Genomic DNA, 17,280 nt, shown 5'->3' with positions numbered 1-17,280 from the left:
AACACTTAACCAAAGTATGGATGGGTATACGGATGGGAGAGTTATGGAGAGTTATGGTCCGGAAGCGGGTCGATGGGACAGAATAACTGTTCTGGGCGGTTTGGCTAAACCAAAGGGCCGCCTTCTGTGCTGCAGTGTTTCGTAACTCTGTATCTGGAGGATATATTGAGTCGGTAACTCGTCAATTCTTGACCCGACTACTGATGCGGTATATCGAAGTTACAGCTATTCTAGTCATCAGGTTTATTTTTCATTTAGAGCGCTAGGCGAAAGAAACACGACCCGACTTCACATCAACCTACTTGAGTTTGGGATTACCATTGCTTCCCCTAACTGTACGAATAGCCAATACAATATTCTGTAAAGCCTAAATGTTAAGATCTGTACTGAAAGGTCATTCCACTACAACCGCCCCCCCCCCCCGCCATACCCCGCCCACCCCTGTCCAAAATTCCCACAATTTTTCTATCCAGTCCGTCCAACCCGCTTGCTTTACTGGTAGAAGGCAATCAATAGTAAAACATGGATCGGCCTGCAATTCGTGGGGTCTCACGGGGAAGTATGGTCGAGTTCCAGAACGACACAATCTATGTGAACAATCTGACTGATGGGAGCAGGGTAATATTTCCAAACTAATTAGGAATGTGAAGAAGAAGAAGAAAAAGTTGTACAGTACTGAAGAAAGGAATGCGATTTTCCATTTGCCAACCGAGACTGAATTTTGCATATTCCAACGACAAGAAATACACACGGGAATGTCTCGCCGGTGACCCCGATGTCATTCAGCCATGAACTTTTCACTCTGACATCAGTGCCCTGTTATATAAAAGCTGCGCTTGACTCCCTAGAGACAGATGATAGCCGCTCTGTCACTGTGGAGAACCAGTCTTGGGACGATCATGGTATGCATGAAGTAGTTGTGTGCACGCGGCTACTTACCTCGTCTTGGGTAAACTGTAAGGTGAATTTGAGTTGCCCTATTTAACTCCTCCGAGGTTAAGCAAACCAGGACATAGTGTTAGTAGCTTACCTATATCGTTCTGAGCTCTGTCTGTCTCTTGCCTCTTCTGAAGAAACTCCTCCTGAGGACATTTCCCAAGCTGTTTGGTGGCCGGCAATTAAATCATGTCTGAGATTAGGTTATTTGCCCCGTCAACTTTTGGGCGCGCTCTCCCCACCCCAACCACCAACTCCTGGTTAAGTTCCCCTGTCCCGGAAACCCCAGTATACAGTACATTCCCATCGTGAGTTCAGATTCTTTATTTCTAAGTTGACTGACCACGTTCCTGACATGAGCAAACCTGAGCCAAGTCGGCAACGGACCCCGGGTGTCAGTCAGGTGACGGCGTCGCTTCAATTATGAACACTGTCAACAGTTAAAATCGCAATGACTCTATGGGTAAAGTTTCGGCTGTGGGGCGAACGTGTAGTTTTGCTAAGTTGCCATAGGTGGCAGCTGAATTGCCTGGTGTTATCCCACCCTTCATCTTCGACAGCAACGAAGGTTCAATGTACAGTGGGCTTTTTCATCGAATTCATCAACTAGCACCCGCCCCCCCCCCCCCCACACCCGTCAGTTCAATGATTCCTTCCGGCACCTGCAGCTTGGATGAGATCTGGGCTTGAAGCGGGCCCAGGTGGTCACGGTAAAAGCATTGGTTATAGGTGTATGCTTAGACCCCCAGCCAGTGGTGGCAAGCAGGGAGTGAACTACTAACATCCGTTCTCAGTTGGGGCTGGGAACTGATTGGAGCTGGGTGTTGAGTTCGGCGATGTGGACAAGTAGCGGGTGTGACTGAACGGTTGATCTCACGTCCCGCGTGCAGGTCGGCAACCGGGGTGTGGAACCCGCCCCTCTCCAGAGAGCAAAATGGATCATTTTATGTTGCGTGGGCATTGAGTTAACACCAGAGCCTAAGAACGCTAAGACCTATCATTATCACCCAGAGAGTCGAGTGCAACCCTGATGAAGGCTCACCCCAGTGACCTTGCTATATTGGGAGTTTAAAGTTTCCAGGCTGCAGAATCGAGAGCGCTCTGAGTGATTGCATCATCACCTCATGAAATGGGGCCTCAAAATCACATGATCAAAAGAGCTTGCAGAAGCCTGTATCATCAACCAGTCCTGTCAGGGACAAGACTCTCCCAGCCATCAAGGATATCTTCAAGACGTAGTGCCTCAAGCAGTCGGCATCTATCATTAAGGAGCTTCGACATCTAGACATGCCGTCTTATCGGTACTGCCATCGTAGAGGTGGTACAAAATCCTGAAGAACCGCACTCAATAATTTAGGAATAAAACATAATACCATAAAAACTGGAGCAGAATTGGGTTTTTCGGCCCATCAAGTATCGTCCAACATTCCATCATCTATTTTCTATTAACCCTCTTAGCACCATTCTCCTCACTTCTCCCTGTAACCTTTAACTCCCTCAGTGATCAAGAACCTATCAATCTCCAGTCTAAATATCAGTGAGTTGGCCTGTACAGCTGTCTGTAGCAATACATTCCACAGATTCACCACCACAATTGCAAACATCCTCTCCACATCAAATCTATCAATATGCGTTAGCTTTCAATGAGATCACCCCTCATTATTCTGAATTCCAGCCATCGAATGCTCCTCATAGAAACCTTTCGTTATGGAATCACTTTGGTGAACCTCACTTGAAATATCTCCAGAGTCGGCACGCCCTTTCTTAGATAAGGGATTCAAAATATTCCAAGTGAGGACTTACCAGTGCCTCGTAAAGCCTCAACATTATATACTTTTTAAAATAAATCTCTTACTTAATATGTGTGCTAACATCGCATTTGCCTTCCCCACACCAACTGAAGCTGCATAATAAACTCCAGGGAATCCTGCACAACCACTCCCAAATCCCTTTGCACCTTACAGGACTATGAGTGAGTGAGAGACTGATATACATGTATTTCATTGCTTCTAACCAGAATGAGTATGGTCTTGATGGGCTGTGTAGCCTTCTGTGCTTGTCTTTTCTTTGGTTCTGAAGTTCCGAATTGTGTATCATTGGAATACGCATCTCTCTCTTGGCCTTTCAGACCAACGGATCGTCTCAGGACCACTACCTATGTCACGTGCTAAACCGATACATCACACAGTTCAGTAACCCGCTCAGGAGGGAGAGTTTCGGATGTGTGGACCATTCGGTTCTCTTCAAAGGCAGGTGGAACCTTTGCAAACCAACCAGGTTGCATGTGAAGTGGAGAGGCAGAAACAGCTTCACCGAGAGATTTTCTACGCTACTCAAGATGGTTTAAACTAGAGTTGCAAGGGGATGGGAACTACAGTAGCAGAACAACAGCTGGTAGTGTGGAGGGCAAGAAAGATGGTATGACAAGTAAATCTGCAAGGAACAACAGCAAAGGGCAGGGCAATTAAAATGATGGGACTGATGGGCTGAAATGTGTCTATTTCAGTGATAGGATTACGATGAGTAAAGAGGGTGAACTTGCAGCTTGGTATTATGACTCTATTGCCATTACTATGACCTGGATGTGTGAGGGATCGGATTGGCAACTCAACATTCTTAGCTTTCTCTGTTTTAGACTCGACAGGGAGGGTTCTCTTCATGTTGGTATTTATGAGAATAATTAGGACGACAATGAAAACAGAGAGGAGGACGCTAGTATGCACGGAGCTTTCGAAATTAAACAGGGGTGATGCCGCTGTGAATAATGCACACAATACTCCAAATTAAGCCTCACCAACGTCTCTACAACTCCAACATTACATCTCATCTCCTCTACTCAGAACCTTGATTTCCGAAGGCCAATGTGCCAAAAGCTTTCTTTACAACCCTATCTACCTATGATACCAATTTCAATAAATTATGGACCTTAATTCCCAGCACCCTTTGTTCTAGCATACTCCTCTATGATCATTGTGTAAGACCTACCCTGGTTGGTCCCACCAAAGTGCAATATCTCACACTTGTCTGCATTAAATTCCATCTGCCATTTTTTCAGCCCATTTTTCCAGCTGGTCTTGATCCTGTTGCAAACTCTGAGTCTTCCTCGCTGTAAACTACAACCCCAATCTTGATGTCATCTTCAAATTTGCTGATTCAGTTAACCACATTATCATGCAGATCATTTATATAACTGACAAAGAACCATGGACCCAGCGCCAATCCCTGGGTTACTCCTCTAGTCACAGGCCTCCAATCAGAGAGGCAACCACTCTCTGGCTTCTCCACAAACCCAATGTCTAATCCAACTTACCAGCTCATCTTGAATGCCGAATGACTGAACTTTCTTGTCCAGCCGCCCATGCGGGACTTTGTCAAATGCCTTGCTGAAGTCTATGTAGACTACATATACTTCCATGATTTCATCAACTTTCCTGGTTAACTTCCTTGAAAAACACTGTTAATTTTGGTTAGACATGGCCTACCACGCAGAAAGCCATGGTGATAATCCCTAATCAGTCCATGTCTAATCAAATACTCATATATAGGGTCCTCCAGAATACCTTCCAGTAACTTCCCACTACCGCTGTCAGGCTCACTGATCTATAACTGAGGTGCAGTTGAGGCAAATATCAGACAGCAGCACAACTCTCTGCCGTTAGCAGTGGGTGGAATGACCTTGATTGAGTTGTTCCCTTCTCTGGCCGCGCTGTGAACTGCCAAACACCCTACCCCAGCTACCAGTTGAACATCAGAGAAGTATCTGAGTGTCAGATTAGAATCCAAGAATATGTGAATAGCTTGCAATCAAATATGGGAGCTGTTGGGACTTCGACTAGTCATAAAATAATAATTATTTGCAGGGGTAGGCTTTTTCAGCCATCTGGTTGTTCCACCATTTTATTGAAAACAGGCAGTGCTGATGAAGGCGCCAGAGGGTAACTTCTCCCAACCCATCAGTGAGTTAACTTCATCCTCTTTTAATGTCCTTATGTTTCTATCAAGGTGGCCCGAGTCCTGTCAGAGTCTGTGATCCACAGTGGCACTCAAACTTTGAATCTGCATGATGGCGTGTTCCCGTTCTTCGTCTCGCCAATCGGCCGTGTTTCGAAATCTTGGAGCTGGGTGCCTTTGGGGCGCAGCCCTGCACTGCCCTGTGGACACGGATTCTCACCGGTGTCACGAACTGAAGCATGGTGGGGAGCCAGTGGGGTCGACGGAGGTCCCTGCACGCAGGTGATCGCCCTCCCCCTCTCTCTCTTTCAATGGTGTGTGAGAGTTTGCTGCTGATTCTCAAGTGGGGAAACTCGAAATAAAAAAACGAAGCTTCAGGCTGTGACTGTAATGTTGAAACAGCAACTGACTGTGGAGGGAGTGATATCTTGTCTCAGATAGATTTGAAGAATGCACATTGAAGTGGCAAATGGAAATTAATGCTGGGAAATGTATGATAATACGTTTTGGTAAAAGGAGCAATAGTGTGGACTATTATCTAAATGGGGAGAAGGTTCAAACATCGGAGGTGCAGAGGGACTTAGGAGTCCTCGCGCAAGACTCTTAGAAGGTTAATTTACAGGTTGAGGCACTGGTGAAGAAGACAAATGCAATGTTGGCATTTATTTCAAGGGAAATAGAATATAAAAGCAAGGAGATAATGCTGAGCCTTTATAAGATACTAGTCAGTCTGCCCTTGGAGTACTGTCAACAGTATTTCTCTCCGTATCTCAGAAAGGATCTGTTGTCGTTGGAGAGAGTCCAGAGGAAGTTCACGAGGATGACTCTGGGAATGAAGGGTTGACATAGAAGGAATGTTGGGAAGCTTTGGGCCTGTACTCACTGGAATTTAGAAGAATGCACGGGGGAGCTCACTGATACCTAACGAATGTGGAAAGGACTAGATAGGATGGATGTGGAGAGAATGTTTCCTATGCAGTCGGTATCCAAAACTAGAAGGCACAGTCTCCAAAATGAGGGGTGATATTTGAGAACAGAGTTAAGGAGGAATTCTTTTAGCCAGAGAGTACTGAATCTGTAGAATTCTTTACCACAGAATGCAGTAGAAGCCAAATCCGTGGGTATATTTAAGGTGGAAGTTGATTGTTTCCTGATTGGTCAGGGTATCAAAGGATATCGTGAGAAGGCTAAATGTAGGGGGTTGAGTGGGATCCAGGATCAGCCATGATGGAATGGCAGAGCAAATTCGATGGGCTGAATGGCCTGTTTCTGCTCCCATGTCTGATGCAATCTGGATGAGCATGTCGCAGTTGTTACTGACTTCATTAAAACTTGTGTGTCTGAAAGTTTGCCTACGTAAACTTGCTGTACATTCCCAAACCAAAACCTGTCGATGAACCAGGAGGTCGTCGGCTACTTCGGGCTAGATCTGTGGCATTTAAATCTGGTGACCCAGGTGTGTACAAAGAAACCAGGTATGACTTGCGGACGGCTGCTCAACCGTGATTGAACAATTGCAAGTGAGTTTGGAAGTGACATTGGATGAACGTCAACTTTGGGGGGTGTGCAGGTCATTACGTCTTACAAAGCAAAACCCAAAAGCAGGAATAGGAGTGATGCTTCATTACCAGATGAGCTCAACGCCTCTTATGCCTGCTTTGAAAGGTAGAATGTAACTATAGCTATGAAGATTCCTGCTTCAGCTGATGACCACTTGATCTCTGTCACGGAAGACGATGTCAGGCTGTCTTTCAAGAGGGTGAACCCTAGCAAGGTGGGAGGCCCTGATGGAGTACCTGGCAAGGCTCTGAAAACTTGTCTAAACAGCTGGCGGATGTACTCAAGGACAATTTCGAACTCTCACTGCCACGGTTGGAAGTTCCCACATGTTTTAAAAGAACAACAATTATACCTGTGCCCAAGAAGAGTAGTGAGAGCTGCTTTAATGACTATATACTAGAAGCACTCACATCTGTGAAATAGTGCTTTGAAAGGTTGGTCGTAAGACCATAAGACATTAGAGCAGAAATAGGCCATCTGGCCCTTCGAGTATCCTCCGTCTTTCAATCATGGCAGATCATTTCTTTTTATCTCCTCGTAAATCCCAGTTCCCGGCATTTTCCCCACAACCTTTGATGCCATGTCTAATCCAGAACCTATCAATCGCTGCCTTAAATACACCCAAAGACCTGGCCTAACTAGAAGACCGCAATATTAGTAACAATATCTCCTCCTCACTGATGATCAACACTGGTTCACCTCAAGGGTGTGTGCTAGCCCACTGCTCAACTCTATCTATACCTATGACTATGTGGCGAGGCATAGCTCAAATGACATCTATAAATTTGCTGATGATACAACCATTGTTGGCAGAATCTCAGATGGAGATGAAAGGGCATACAGGAGCGAGATGTACCAGTTGGTTGAGAGGTGCGGCAGCAACAACCTTGCTCTTAATGTCAGCAAGACCAAAGAGCTGATTATGGACTTCGGAAAGGATTGGATGAGGGATCGCTGCCTTGGAAGGCAGCGTCCATTATTAAGGACTCCCATCATCCAGCACATGCCCTCTTCTTATTTTTACTGTCAGGAAGGAGGTGCAGAAGCCTTAAGGTGCACACTGAGGAAGACATTGAACCCATGAACACTTCCTCATTTTTAATTATTTGTCTTAGCACTATTTTTAATTTAACTGTTTAATATTTACGCATTAATAAGTTGAGTTTTATTCTCCTCATTATAGGGAGGATGTGGAAGCTTTCGAGAGCGCGAAGGGGCGATTCGCCAGGATGCCACCTCGATTCAGGCGTACATGATGATCGAGTGGACAAGCAGAGAGTTTTTCCCAGTGCGGAAATGGCTAGTACAAGGGCCATAATTTTAAGGTGATTGGAGGAAGGTTATGAGCGTTGGGGAGGGTGGTTTGTGATTTCAGAAGTACGTCCTTTACACGGGTTTTGATGGTGCGTGGAACATGGTGGCAGAAGCAGACATGTCAAGAGTACTCTTTGGTAGACATATGGATGATGGGGAAATGGTGAGCTGTGCAGTACGGAAAGTTTAGAGTTGTTATTTTATCCTAGAGTAGGATAAAATGATGATACAACATCGTGAATCGAAGGGCCTGCAGTGTGCTGTATTGCTCTGTGTTCTATATTCTAAAGAAAAGGTTGGAGGAACTCAGTGAGTCAGGAAACATTGGTGGAGGGATCTGATAATGTTCTCTGAATCTGCATATTGTTAGTTGCAGTCCGGGACAGCACGTTCGGGAGGCAGAACCTGGCTCTTCCCAACTGTCCGAGTGGCTAAGTTCCATGGTGCGTCGGAACAGAGTCAGCATCACAAACCGGCTACACCAATGGGCCACTCCACTCCCTGACAGCACACTGACCAAAGCCTCTGTACGTGGCTACTGCAGATTCGAAGCTACCATGCCGATGTATTGAAAAAGTCTCTGGGACGATCTGTGCAGATGTAGAGTACAGTATGTGTGTTCGGGATCAGGGGAGGGTGGTGGGGAAATCTCAGATGCCGTAGCGAGTGAGCAGTCCTCCACCGTTCCGCACATACGATCCGATGCCGAAGAACGAACTAGCAGTGCCGGATTCGAGTGGGTGTTACCCATCCCAGAGAGGGTGTCGCATCGGCCGGAAATGCATTGAAAAATTAATTGTCATTCTAGAGGGAACGGCCCAAACCAGCAGTTCCAACCATTCTCGATAGAAATCCGAGAAGAATTAGACAATGATGCGGGACTGGCATCCGGATAGTGAACTGTGAGTGAGGGAGGGCAGGGGTGAATTGGATGGGAGGCAGTAATATCACATCGACAGTAAATAACAGAGTCACACAACACCGATACCGGCCGTTCGTACAGCCCACAGAGACCATACTGATCATGCTACGAAAGATGAGGGGTGACCTGATAGAGGTGTATAAGGTGATGAGTAGCATTGATCGTGTGGGTAGCCAGAAGCTTTTTCCCAGGGCTGAAGTGGATAACACGAAGGGGCATAGTTTTTTTAAAAATTTTTTTATTAGTTTTTCAAAACATTTTACAAAATTAAAAACCCCAAATCCCAATGAGGAGCATTAATACAGAGCAAGGTTAAGCATACAATAACAATATGCTACAGAGGAAGAGAATTTAACAAAAAAGCACCCAAATTAAAGACAGGTGAGCTTAGAGTCCTCCCCAAACCCCACAACACAAGAAAAAAAAAACAACAATTCCAGACCAACCACCACACAATATAGAGAGTATAAGTCCGGACAGTCAAACTCCCAGACTGTAAATACACTTAGCAACAGAGGATAATAATGCCTACTACCAGAAAAAAAAGGGAGCTGAAAGCAAGGGACCGAAAAGAAAAAAAAACCCTAGTCACGAGGAAGGTTATGAAAGTACTCGATAAAAGGCCCCCAGATCTTATGGAACTTTAAATCCGAATTGAGAACTGAATAATGAATTTTTTCGAGGTCCAAGCAGGCCATAATGTCGTTAAGCCATTGTGCATGAGTGGGCGGGGCAACATCTCTCCATCTAAGGAGGATCAAGCGTCTCGCCAGGAGAGAGGCAAAGGATAGTATTCGGCATTTGGTCGGACCCAGACATAAATCTGTCTCGCCCCAAAAACCGAACAGAGCAATTAGGGGGTTAGGTTCTAGGTGCTGATTCAGAATACCCGATAGTCTAGTGAAGACATCTTTCCAGAATTTCTCCAAGCTAGGACAGAGCCAGTACATATGGATGAGAGAGGCCACGCCCCTCTTGCATTTATCACAGAGCGGACTAATGCCAGGGTAGAATCGAGATAGTTTAGATTTAGACATATGGGCTCTATGAACAATCTGAAACTGTAAGAGACAATGGCGAGCACATAGAGAGGTTGAGTTAACCGATTTGAGAACTGAGTCCCAGCTCTCCTCGGATAAGGAGATATTTAAATCCTGCTCCCAGGCCATTTTAATTTTATCCACAGGGGCCCATCATAAGGCTGCTAGTTTATCTCGGATAATTGAAATTAAACCTTTACCTAGTGGATTAATGGAGAGAAATAGGTCCATAGCATTTTTCGCAGGCATTTCAGGAAAGTTAGGAATTAAAGGAGCAGTAAAGTGTCGGATTTGGAGATATCTGAAAAAGTGAGCGTTAGGCAGGTTGAACTTAACAGAGAGCTGTTGAAAAGAAGCGAAGCGGTTATCAATGAATAGATCTTCAAAATGTCTAATGCCCTTCCTGTACCAAACATGGAATGCTGAATCGAACGTGGTAGGTAAAAAAAGGTGATTATGTGCGACAGGGCTAGAAATGGAAAACCTCTGGAAACCATAGCATTTCCTGAACTGAGCCCATATACGCAAAGTGTGTCTAACCAGAGGATTAGCTATTGATCTGGGCAGACTGCTAGGGAGTGCAGAGCCAAGAAGTGCAGATATAGATACTTCTTTAGTGGAGCTCAACTCCATTGCCACCCAGTTAGGGCACTCAGGTTGACCGTGGAAGAAAGACCAGAAGGCAGCACAACGTATATTAGCTGCCCAGTAATATAAGCGGAAGTTAGGTAAAGCCATGCCACCCTCTTTTTTTAGATTTTTGGAGGTGGATTTTATTAATTCTAGAGCGCTTATTCTGCCACAGATATGACAAAATAATAGAGTCTAAGGAATCAAAAAAAGATTTAGGAATAAAAATTGGGATAGATTGAAATAAGTATAAGAATTTGGGGAGAACATACATTTTGACAACATTGATACGACCTACCAAGGACATAGATAGAGGTGACCATTGTACCAGACTCTGTTTTGTAGCATATGAAAGATTGACAAAGTTTTCACGAAAGAGATCTTTAAACTTCCTTGTGACTGTGATTCCAAGATAAGTAAATTGATTATGGACTACTTTAAAAGGGAGATCACGAAATATTAGTTCTTGTGCTTCTTTATTAATTGGGAAAAGTTCACTCTTATGTAAGTTGAGTTTATAGCCAGAGATCTGGCTAAACTGGTCAAGAAGTGAAAACATTAGAGGTAAGGATGTAGACGGATATGAGAGAAAGAGTAGTAGGTCATCAGCATAGAGAGAGACTTTGTGCTCAACATCCCCTCTCCAAATCCCGGTCAGTTCAGGACATTTTCGGAATGCTATCACCAGAGGATCTATCGCCAAATCAAAGAGAAAGGGACTTAAGGGGCATCCCTGACGGGTGCCACGTTTGAGATTGAATACTTGGGATTTCTGAAAGTTAGTTAGAACAGAAGCAGTAGGACACAGGTACAGCAATTGGATCCAAGAGATGAAACTTTGGCCGAGGTCAAATTTTTCTAAGACTGCAAAAAGGTAGTTCCACTCTATACGATCAAATGCTTTCTCTGCATCAAGGGAGATAACACATTCAGGAGTCCCAGTTGGAACTGAGTATAAAATATTAAATAGACGCCGAATGTTAAAAAAAGGGAGATGGTTTTTAATAAAGCCTGTTTGGTCATCAGAGATAATGGAGGGAATAATGGTTTCTAATCTATGAGCCAACACTTTAGCTAAGATCTTTACATCAACATTGAGCAGAGAGATCGGCCTGTACGAGGAACACTCTGTTGGGTCTTTGCCCTTTTTAAAAAGAAGAATAATAGATGCCTCATTGAAAGAGGGTGGCAATTTGCCATAGTTAAACGAGTCAGATAATACTGAAAGTAACTGAGGAGAAAGAAGTGAGGAGAATGATTTATAAAATTCCACAGGGAACCCATCAGGTCCAGGAGATTTCCCTGAGGACAGTGCAGAAATTGCAAAAGATATTTCTTCTAGTGATATAGGGGCATTAAGTTTGGCTTTGAAATCAGATGAAAGTGAGGGGATATTCAGATTCTGTAAAAATTGATCCACAGAGATATTGTCATTCAGGGATTCAGAGGAATAAAGCCGAGAATAAAAATTTTTAAATGCGTCATTAATTTCTAAATGATCCGATGTAAAGTCTCCGTTCTCCTTCCGGATCTTTGTAATATGTTGTTTGGCTTTAGAATGCCTCAGCTGATTGGCTAGGAATTTACCAGACTTATCCCCATGAATGTAAAACCGGCTCTTGCTTTTGAGAAGTTGACGTTCGACAGGTTGAGTGGACAGAAGGTTAAATTTAGTTTGGAGTTCAAGGCGCTTCTTGTATAATTCAGGGTTCTTAGTTTGGGCATATAATTGATCGACATCTTTAATCTGGTTAATGAGGTCTGCTCGATCTGCACGGGATCTTCTATTGAGATTTGCTGTGTAAGAGATTATTTGACCCCTCAAATATGCTTTCATGGCATCCCAGGCAATCTGGGATGGCACTTCAGGTGATGTATTAGTGTTGAAATAGAAGGTTATCTGGTCTTTAATAAATTTTACGAAATCATCATCCGATAATAAAGTTGAATCGAACCGCCAGTGTTTGTTCCTCTGAGGGAGACCGGGAAAGTTCAGAGAGAGGGTAATTGGGGCATGGTCAGAAATCAGTATACTCTGATAGTCACAAGTGTGGGCAAATGGGATAAGTTGGTTATCGAGTAGGAAATAGTCAATTCTAGTGAAGGTATGGTGAACATGTGAGAAAAAGGAATAACCTCTCTCCGTAGGATGGAGGAAATGCCATATATCAGAGATACCAAAATTAGAGAGAAACGACTGAATAGCTGAGGCAGATTTGGTAGGTGGTCTGGTAACAGAGGACGATCGGTCCAGTTTAGGATCCAACCAACAGTTAAAGTCACCACCCAATATAAGAGAGTATGAGTTTAAGTCTGGTAGTGAGGAAAAAAACCGTTCAAAAAAGTTAACATCATCAAAGTTGGGGGCATACAGGTTTGCTAGTGCAACTTTAGTGTTATATAGTTTACCAGAAACAATAATAAAACGGCCATTTGTGTCCGATATTTTATTATGGAGTTCAAAAGGAATATTTGAGTTAATAAGAATGGAGACTCCCCTAGCTTTAGTGGCAAAGGATGAATGAAAATGCTGACCCGCCCACTTGGACAGAAGCCGGGAGTTATCGAAATAACGAATATGAGTTTCTTGGAGGAAAGCAATGTCAGCTTTGAGTTGTTTAATATGTGAGAATACCTTCCTCCTTTTAACAGGGTGGTTCAGTACCTTTACATTCCAGCTCACAAATTTAAGTGCACTAGCCATTATCAATTACTAATGCATAAAAGGCAGCAGACATATAAAAAATCAAGCGGTACAATAGCAGTCTGGGAGCAGAAATGTAAACATAGATTCGTAAGGTCAAAATATAAACATGTCCTAAACAATAAAGAAATGTTGGAACTGGAAAACCCAACCCACCCACACAACCCAAAGCTAGACGGCTACCAAAACAAGTAGCTAGCTCTACCAAAAGAATTAACCCAAATACAACTTCCAGATCTGTGTCATTGACAGCAGTCCCGTATAAATGTTATAACAAACAGTAACTAGTTTATGCACTAGAAAACATAACTACAGATTAGAACACCTTCTGCCGAGATATACAACTTAATACAGAGAAAATCGGAAGAAAACCAAAACTAACCTACCCGCGAAATATTATAGAAGGATAAAGTAAGAGAAAGGGAAAAAAAGGTAAGAAGGAAAAAGAAAAAAAGAGGAAGGGGAAAATTATAAATTCAAGACGAGTATTTATCAACCGTTTACCGAGAAGGGAGAAAAAAACATTCAGAGAATGGAAAAAAAAGGGGGTGAAGAAAAGAAAGAGATAAAATAAATAAGTATTTAAAACAGAGGAAAAATAAATCAGCAGTTGAACTGTGAACCGACAAACAGGGAAGCCTTCACTAAAGACTTCAAACCTCCAAAACAAGTTAGATTTAGTTGTAGAACTCTGTAGGTAAAGTTATACAGAGGTGAAAATAGATTACACACACACCAAATCCCGGGAGAGATTGTCAACAGCCTTTAGAGTTTCAGTGAATAATGTCTGAGTGATTCAAGTGAATTCCGAGTCCAGAGAAAGTAATTTTACTACGAGGAGTACTTATCCACCATTTTAGGAAGTCCGATCAGATTCCGAAGATGACTGGATAGCCGGAAGACTTGCCACAAACGCTTCAGCTTCCCTCGCTGATTTGAACCACTTGAATTCCCCGGTATTAAACTTGATTCTTAGGTCAGCAAGATTACGAAAGGAAGGTTTGAAACCACGATCAAAAAGCACTTTCATTACGCCTTTATACTCAGCGCGCATCTTTAAGGTCTGGGGTGCAAAATCTTCCACAAAGCGAATGGTTGTATCCTGGAAAGAAAAAGAGCCTCTGCGACGTGCCTCCACAATCAGACTGTGTTTTACCTGGTATTGATGGAAACACAAGATTACTGGTCGCGGGCGGGAGCCCAGAATTCCGGGGGGAACGTAAACTCTGTGTGCCCGTTCGAGCTCGGGCGGCTTCGGAAGCAAATCTTTCCCGAATAACTCACAGAGAAACTCGGCAAAAAACTTCACGGTTGACCCCTTCTCAGTCGCCTCTGGTAATCCCAGAATTCTGATGTTGCAGCGTCTGCTGCGATTTTCGAGATCCACCATTTTGGAAAGAAGTTTATTAGATTTTTCCTCTAAGCTGGAACAGAGAGTCTCCAAGTATCGAACCCGACTTTCTAAAGCTTCAGAAGTCGAATCGATGCGAGATAAGTGTTCAGCATGTTTGTCCACTTTATCGCTGTTCCGATCCAGTTTGTCTTCTAACTGTTTGAAAGCGGTTTTAATTTCCTTTAAGATTTCGTCTCGGAGATTTGCAAGCGCCTCCATCGTCACGTCCGACGAGGTCGTAGTTTCTTTTCTCCCGGATTTAGAACTCTTGCTAGACATTGTAGGTTAGATATATTCACAGGCAAGTAAGAGATACCGAAATAATTCCTATCTAAGCTTTATAAAATGGAGACATTTAGTGAAAAGGTAGCGACAGTAACGGAACAAAAGTTAGGAGCAGCTAAACAATCGCCATCTTACCGGAAGACCCACGGGCATAGTTTTAAGGTGCTTGGAAATAGGTAACAAGGGATTGTTAGGGGTAGGTTTTTCACACAGAGAGAGGTAGATGCGCGGAATGCACTGCCGGCGGCGGTGGTGGAGTCAGATACAATAGGGTCCTTTAAGAGACTTTTAGATAGGTATATAGAGCTTAGGAAAATAGAGGGCTCTGCGCTAGGGAAATTCTAGGCAGACTCTGGAGTAGGATACATGGTCGGCACAATATCGTGGGCTGAAGGGCCTGTAATATGCTGTAGATGTCTATGTTCCTGGTAACTTCCCTTAGTTTAGTGGGATCTCTCGGGTCGCATGGAGAATCGGCACACTTCACACATACATACCCTGTGGTCAGGATCAAACCCAGTCCCATACAGCTTTGTTAGCTGTGGCAGACATGGGAACTGTGGCAGAGGGATGGTCTGGGGTGGTGAGTAAAGCAGGAGGTAAGGCTGCAGAGAGATGCTAATGCCTGTGAAGGGTTGGAAGGCGACGATGTGTTTAGGATGGGGCTTAAAGAGAAAGTGAGGGTCAATTGGGAGCGAGCAGCGCAGCCTCCATTCAGCAAGGACGGACTATCGCAGCAAAAGTCTTAGCTGTAAGCGCTGGATGAAAGGAGCTTATCCCTTCTCTGCCCACCTGTGAACCGCTGCGCCTCTCTCAGTGGACGATTAGGACGTTTCGGGTGGATGTGAATGTTTGGCAGTGAAATTGAGAGTGCTCAAGGGGGCAGCACTTGTTCTATCATTGAACCACCTCATACCTCACTATCTACCTAAAGACACATTTAATTGTTCCCGTCCCCTGTCGCTTGGTTCCATTGATTTACTGAAAACAACTGACTTCGAGTTTCAATTCAAAGGCCAAAGATGTCTGAAGCAGAGAATTTGAAAGGTTCTTCACTTTCTGGGTGAAAACATTACTCATCTTTTCAGTCTCAAATCGCCTTTCTCTGGTCGCCTTTATCTATGAGTGTGATCGCTGATCCGAGACACCAGTCATGAAACATAAGGGACCTTTTATTCTCCATGCTTGCTCACGATAATTCCAGACTTGAGAGCATTATTTATCGAGACAGAGAAAGAAGGAGCGGCAATTTCCACTATATGGATGGAGCGTTTGCGGTGAGGTTGGAGATGCCTTACATGTTAAGAGTGGAACATCGGAGGATGTTGCGTTGGAAGAGCGGAAGCAGATGGGATGTACGGCGGCAAAATTTGAGACCATGTGTGTTATGGAAAGTAAGACAGCAAGCTGCTCCTATTGACCGTGATATCGAGATCCCGAACTTATACAATTAAATTGGCCCACGGGACCGAAATGTGACTCGAGGGAAACCTTCAGTTGCATACCGCGTGCTTCAGGTCTGGAATGAACTCCAGTGCAAACAAATTCAAACTAGAATTGGATCTTTTTTTTACAAGTCAATGCAAGTCTGACTCTCATCTAAACAACAACGTCGCCTGTGCCAAGTCCCGTTGTAGAATTAGAGCTCATCTGAAATATATGAAACACGACGTCTGCTGACAATTAGTCGATATGTGAGATGATCCTGTGCACGATTTGGGAGCCATGATTCTCCGCAAGCATTGCGACAGCTTACGTGCTCGTCATTGGCCGCAATATTAACTGAGCGCGCGACTGGGCAGCGTGCCCCGCGAGTTCCCGGAAAACAGTGATCGACCGGCACGAGGCTGGTTTCTACAATTGGCCGCAACTGCCACCGGCCCCTCAGCTCAGCTGGCAATTAAAACAAGATCTGTTTAATTATTTCCCAAGGCTCAATAAACCAGTGGTGAATGGTGCGGTCAAACCCTGTTGCGAAACAACATAAATATTGCGGGGAATATTGCATGCACCCTAGAGGTGTTTGACCCTGGTAAACATTTCTCATTAACTTATTTGCAGTGGAAGCCAGGTGACAACGAGAGGAAGAAGTTCTGCCACGTAACAGATTTTTGCTTCTCTCCTGGGACATTTCGTGGAGTTTGTTTAGCTCAACGTTCATATAGGAGAGTGACATCACGAGTCATCTATCTTCAATATTGGGATATCCCACGTCGCATTTGTCTTCAGCGGCTCTCCCACCCGCCAAAGCAAAACAGTCCTTTCCAGTCCCGAAGGAGGGTCTCGTCTCGAAATGTCAGCTGTCCTTTCCTCTCCATAGTAGATGTGGCTAGGCTAGCTGAATGCGCGTGCGTTCGCTACGACCAAACCCTGTGCGTAAATGGAATGAACCTTGGTGGATGAAGAGTCAAAACAGAACTAGGTACATTGTAGGAAGAATGTCAGTACAGATCCATGGTGAAGATGAGTTCGGTGTCATGCTGCCCTGCGGTTAACTAAAACAGTGTCAGTCCAAGTGACCAATCAGCGGTCAGACTAGCTGAGT

The sequence above is a fragment of the Hemitrygon akajei genome, chromosome 1 (assembly GCF_048418815.1).
Source record: "Hemitrygon akajei chromosome 1, sHemAka1.3, whole genome shotgun sequence".
NCBI lineage: Eukaryota > Metazoa > Chordata > Chondrichthyes > Myliobatiformes > Dasyatidae > Hemitrygon > Hemitrygon akajei.
The sequence above is the reverse complement of the archived record's forward strand: the minus strand, read 5'-3'. Positions refer to the sequence as shown.